Raw genomic sequence first — 6,749 nt, forward strand, 5'->3', positions numbered from 1 at the left:
TTGTTCCTTGCAAATGTCTTCAAAATATGTATTTTGACATTTTTAAATTAAATGGACATTATTTTCAGCAAGAACTATCCCCATCAAATTAAAAATTTAATTCATTTAAACCCCCACATTTACCATAAAACATTAGCTCATCCAGTGTTGTTTCTCTTGCTTAACAAATAATTTTTTTCATTTTACCTATAGAATAATCACATTAAATGTTTTCCTATATAGGTAAAAATCTGTTTAACAATCTTTTAAAATACACCAGAATGCAGGAAATGACATTTACTTTTTTAAAGTTTTTCTGGTGGTTCCCCCAACATTACAAATACTTACTCTTGTTTCTTGTCTCTGAATGTCATAAAATCAATGATATTATCTGTGAAATTACAAACTGAACATCTGTTGGCAAATCCGTACCTTTATATTGCCACAGTTTTCAACTTGTCATTTTTACAAACACATCATAAATTTTCTGTTATAGATATTAGTTTTGGTGTGCCACCCCTGGTTTCCCCCTCTTGAAAAAATTTTCTGCAGGCGCCACTGTTTTCAGTAAAATACGATTGGAACATTGAAGTTGAATTGTGACCTTAAAACACCCGACAGTGTCTGCTATTTAAAAAAAATTGTCATCAGACAAAATCGAAATGAGGTCAGACTTTTTAAAGATCAGTGATCGGCCAGAAAACGACAATCGGTTCACTGCTCGTGAAAAGTATTATTGGCTCAGAAAAATAATAGCTAAAGTAAGAAATGATCAGATAAAAGAAGTTGGGCTTGTGTGTCTTAGTGTGAGGCAAAMAGCAACAGCAGCGGCTGTATATGGAAATGAGTTCAAGCCAGATTCAAAGCAGAATAATCTGCAGTGGATTTATCCTCTCATCCCTCATTACTGCATCTCCCCCCTATAGACTCATCTAAGGGGGGAGACAGTAGACTGAGGCTGTTGAGGATCCCCACCTCCCTCTTCTCCCAGCACAGCCTCAGGAATGCTTTTCTTCCTTTCCCCTCAGCCCCATGTGTAGACGCCCTCTCTGCAGGGTGTGTTTTGCATGTAAAGCAGGGTGCAGATGCTGTCCGCAAAAAAAGGGACCAGGAGGGACAAGAGGGACGAGGACACAAGGAGGCCCCACTGCCATGCCACCCGCCTGGCCTCGCCTCGCTTTGCTGCCGTTCCCCCCCACCCCCACTCCCCCTAACGACACCTCTCATTACTTCACTCCCTCCCAACTCCACCCCGGGTTCGACGTGCCACCCCTCCATCGGCCCTCCCAACCATCCCTCTGCCATCCTCCCAGCACACGCAGTTTTGTGTTTCCTGGGAAACAAGCTCTGGTTGGTGTAAAGAGGCAGGCTGATTTCATGCAGACACACACATCCACACACCGCAGCACTTTAGAATAGAAAGAACTGAAAAAAAAAACAGTATTTGAACAAGGGGAGAGAAAGAAGGAGAGAGTGGAGGGAGAAAGAGTGATCGCCTCTAATAAAATGGTTCTTCGCCGTCCTTTTATGTATATTCAGCTTGACGTGTCGACATTCAGGGGAAATAATTAACAAGTGTGTGACGTGCATTAATATTGCATTTGACAGCAGACAGGTGGCTGGCTGGGAGCAGATGTTAGGAGGCAAGACAGACAGAGCCTGGGTGAAAAGTGGAGGGAAAATTATTACAATGTTCTGTGTTGCATGTAAACTTTAATTCACTGAGTTTTATAGACTTTCTGACCCACAACACATAGCTCTAGTGCCAAGAAAGTTTGTTAAACTTAATAGGTAGGTATTCTGCTACTGTAATAAAGTGTTGGAGCCAGCAAATCAAGAATTAATACTGGTTTAAAAATGTTGATTTGCCCTTTTTTACTTAATATGTAAAGCAAAACAATCAAAAAGAAAAGTGTTTGTTACAGTAAATGCATTTTTACATTTCTGTATATCTCACAGTATTATTTTATTTCTCCAGCTCTTTAGCTGCTGCACACAAAGCACCACAGTGTGGCCATTTGGAGAGGGTGCAGCTGGGGTGGCAAACTGCTGCTTCACATCTAATCGTCCTGTCAAAACCGGTGCTGTGCTGGGTCGCTTGTACATTTTCCTCACTTAACATGGTATGCATCTACTGTAAATATCATCATGTTTGTTTGTCAATCGCTAAATGCCACTTTGTCATGCCTTCTAATTTTTCTGTAATTTACAGCCCATCTATCCATTATCTTTTACCCCCTTCTTCCTTTCAGGGTCACTGGTGCTCATATCCAGCCGTCACAGTGCGAGGGGCGGGGTACACCCTGGACAGGTCACAAGTCCATCACAGGGCCACCCAGAGACAAACAACCATTCAATCACTCACACATATAGGGATAATTTAGTTACCAGTTAGCCTTATAGTCATGTTTTTGGTCAATAGAAGGAAACCGGAGCACCCGAGGAAAACCCACACATGCACAGAGAGAACAAACTCTACACAGAAAGGTCTCCAGTCRGGGTTCGATCCAGCAACTATCTTGCTAAGAACTGAGCCACCATGCTGCCCTAATTTACACCCCGCCAAAATAATATATATATATCTGGAAGGAAAAACTTGTTAAAATTTCAAAGTCATTGGTCAAGATTGGAAAGTGCTTTAAAAATTAAAAACTATATTTCAAACAGTATAAAAACTGATATAGTCTGTTAAAATATTTGGATTACCTATTAGAAGTAAACTAATATTACAAAACTTTAAGTTGCTTAAGGTGTCATGATGCATGAGCCAAACAAAAATGCAAAACCATCTTGTAACAAAAGTATCCATTAATTTGTAGCTTGTTTTTGAGGGCTACTTAAGCAGCTTCTGTCTCTCTCTTCAGCTTTTTATTAGGTTAGAATAAAAATATTATCTATAATGTTTTTTTTTGTTTTTTTTACTGAACTCTGAAGGTCCCGGGGTGAACGCAGGACTCTGCCTCACCTCCAGCRTTGACCTTCAGCTCAGGTTGTTCTTGACTCTGTCAGATTTTTTGGAGGAACCTGGACCAACGGTGCCCAACTCTGACACAATGAAGCAGTGCTGTTTTTGATAGAAACTGAAAGAACTTGAACACAAACCCATAAAAAAGTGTAAGGAAATATCTTAAATGGAATTTGGCAATAATAAAACACATTTTATATGAGAACAAAGAATGGAAGAAGCACATAGACATAATTAAGATAGAAGAATCTAAACAGAAAATACGACAAGTGGTGAACTTTGGAAGAATGATGTCATGTAACTATTTTAACTATGTTTTTTTTTACATCATCATGAAAAACATAAACAAACACAACATAGTTTACTGGTACTGTGAATGTAGCAGAATAATTCAATTAGTGGAACATGGTTTTAAGTTTAAATCTGCACAACGTGAATTTTGAGCCATTTTTTGTTGCTCAATTTCAGATTTAACAATAAAAGATGAAAAATCAACAAAACAAGTAGTGAAAATCGAAAATAATCTAAAATGCAAAAATTCAAACTGTAATTCAAATCACTTCCTTTTACCACATTCTAAGCTCTAAAACTTCCCACTGTGTTTCCTGCTTGAGTCAACACTGGTTCACTGTACGTGGCCATCAGACTCAATGGGCTCAATGGGCCCGCAGCAGACACATGGGTCAGGAGGCAGAACTCCAGGAGTCTCCATGCTTTGGTCCACCGCGCTCAACCTATCAGAAACTCCTCCGTCTTGGCAGCTGTACGGTTTACTCCCTCTCTCTCTCTCTCCCTCTCTCTCTTTCCTCTTTTTATCAGTGCTGGCAGCAGAACTGTAGTCTACATTCTGCACTAATTAACAACCTTCAGAGGAAGACCACCAAACTGGTGAACTGGCACACTCAAACCACACTTACAGTTGGACTTTCCTTTATTCCGCCTGAAGCGTAGTTCCTAAAGGTTGTGATGTGGCGAGAGTTCTTGTTTCTCAGATGGAGGACAGTAAACTTGGTGTACAAAATCAAAATGAGAAAGACGCGCATCTCAGTTTGCCTCTGAGGATCACTGTAAAATCAAAATCGACCCTAAATAGCCAAGGTCACGTCTTATGATAATTTTTATGAAACTTAATCAGTGAAAATGACACAACATCACATTTTACTTTGATTTTTTGTCAAAAACCTTTTGATTAATTATTTTAAATCAATAATTTTTGTCTTAACTCACCAAATAAATAGCAGAAATTCTTGAGATCATTGTGAAACAACTTCACAGAGTGAACCAAAAGATTTGTTCTTGTTAGGTGGCTCTAAAATCTGGAGTATGTACATTTTATTGGAAAAGTTCTTAATGGAAAGCCATACAAGTTTATTAAAAAGAAAAATAAGTAGGTCCTCTGGATGGGTTCTTCTTTAGTGAAACGTTTCGTCTCTCCTCCAAGAGACTTCTTCAGTCTGATGAGTTTCAGGTGAACTCAGCCTTATAAGCACTGCCTCCACATGGTGGACAAACAGGTTGGTCACATGCAAAAGAGGGCCATCGCCTAACAATAGGCTTGATTAGCTCTATTGTTCATAGAGGGTCATGTGTCCCATCACCATACAAGTATACTGAGGCCCTGTACACACGTACCCGGATATCAGGAAAACCGAATAGTTTTTTTTTGCGGTTAGGCCTTTCATCCACACGTGAACTCCGTTTGGTTTAACTAAAAACGAAGGATAGCAAAAACTCCAACCAAAGTGGAGATTTGCGTTTTCTCCTCCTTGGCGTTTGCTTGTGGACATTATTAACCGGAGATTCGCGCATTATGTCTGCGACAGTTAGTGCGGCGGTGACGTCACATGTGCGACAATTGTTTCTTTGCCCATTCAGAGGAGGTAAAATGGTTGCGTTTAGAGAAGCGCTGATTGTAACGTTGGTTCAGGCGGTTTTTGCTTGTTTGTTTTTGCAAGCACAGCTGCTCCAACATATGGAATTACAAAGGAGAAGAAGCGCTTGGAGGTCAGCTATTTTACAGCAACTATCCATTCCGATACGGAGGCACAGTGCCACCATTCAACGCCGCCGTCGCYGGTTTTGGATCAGACCTGGACGCACTGCTGGCTGGTGGGAAAACTTTGAGAGGGAAATCGCTCTCCCTGAGGAATGGCGGGAGAACTTCAGAATGTCACGGACTTCATTACTGTCACTCTCGGAGTTACTTCGTCCTTACATTGAAGGGGAAACTACTGTAATGCGATCTCCAGTTTGTGTGGTCAAAAAAGTTGCATGCACCCTGTATTATTTGGCTGATGAGGGAAGACTACGTAAAACGGCCAATGCATTTGGATTGTCAAAGCAGGTAGTCTCAAAAATAGTTAGACAGGTGTGTAAGGCTATAACTGTGTACTTGGGACCGTCATACATCAAAATGCCAACAACAGAGACTGCTGTGCATGCACTTGTGGAGGTATTTGAGCAGGCGTATGGTCTCCCTCAGTGCCTTGGAGCTGTGGATGGGACTCGTGGAGATCAAGCAGCCATCAGCCAATTCTACAGAGTAACTAAATAGGAAGGGGAGGTTTTCCCTTAACATACAAGCCACCTGTGATTACAAGTACTCTTTTATTGATGTTGTTGTAAAATGGCCAGGGAGTATACATGATGCCAGAGTATTTTCCAACTCCACAATAAACACAAATCTGAAACACATGAAGATTACCCCCTGTCCAAGACAAATTGTGGAGAACGAAGATCCCATACCCGTCTACATACTGGGTGACCCCGCATACCCACTACTGCCTTACCTGATGAAAGAATATACCAACGGGGGAAGCAATGTTCAGGAGCAGTACTTTTGGACTTTCATTGTGCCGAGCACGTATGGTGATTGAATGTGCGTTTGGAAGACTAAAAGCCCGATTTGGAGCCCTGAGAAGAGCCATAGACATTAATCTGAATGATCTTCCATTTGCTATTTATGCATGTTTTGTGTTGCACAATTTCTGTGAGGCATCAAAAGACACTGTGAATGAAAAGAGCATAACTGAAGCTATTCAGCATGACGGGAACAATCAACCGGAAACAGTGGTCAGAGGAGACAGCTTGACAGCAGAAGGAAAGCGGGTCAGGAGAGTCCTCAATCAGTTTTTGGATCCATAAACACAAAAATCTGTTTGAAAGATTTAGTAGATTACATTGTCTTGTTCTACATAAAATGTTATACTTAGCACTGTGTGTGTGTTAGCACAAGAATTTAGAAAGTGTTTTGTAAAATGTTTTTGCAGTTCATTCCATTAACATATGACAAAACCCAGGAGTAAGACACAATATAAGTTTTTTGCTCATTGGACAGACTTTGAAGTTGAATTATTTTACAGCTCACTGTAAAGATTGGACCTGGTATGTACTGTATTACATTGTACTGCCAATACTTTCAACTGTAAATGGCTGTATTTGTAACTGATAATCATAATAATTTTATATAAAGAAACATTGTATTTAAAATATTTATGTTTATGTAATTCAAACCAACATACTGAACATTTCTCATTTTGTTTTATTTAAGAACAGATCTTATTCTAACAGGCGTTCAAACAGCCCATTTCTAGTAGTAGTGTACATTTGCTACATTCTAAGCATTTCACAGTATGAACAAACATAAAAACATTGTCAGATAACACTGTAATAAACAAACTGACCTGATTGCAACCTAGTGCAAAACTGGAACCAGTACAGTGGTTTGCAAAAGTATTCATACCCCTTGAACTTTTCCATATTTTGTCACATTACAACCACAAACATAAGTATATTTCACTGGAAT

At 39.9% G+C, this 6,749-nt stretch overlaps 1 long non-coding RNA gene across 1 annotated transcript in view; it reads right to left on the reverse strand.

Annotated features, from left to right (window-relative positions):
* LOC106536892 (uncharacterized) overlaps positions 1-6,749 on the reverse strand; it is a 116,428-nt gene that overhangs the window by 86,841 nt on the left and 22,838 nt on the right. The gene's annotated exons all lie outside the window — the stretch shown is intronic.

Source organism: Austrofundulus limnaeus, unplaced genomic scaffold (assembly GCF_001266775.1).
Source record: "Austrofundulus limnaeus strain Quisiro unplaced genomic scaffold, Austrofundulus_limnaeus-1.0 Scaffold7, whole genome shotgun sequence".
In the NCBI taxonomy this organism is placed as follows: domain Eukaryota; kingdom Metazoa; phylum Chordata; class Actinopteri; order Cyprinodontiformes; family Rivulidae; genus Austrofundulus; species Austrofundulus limnaeus.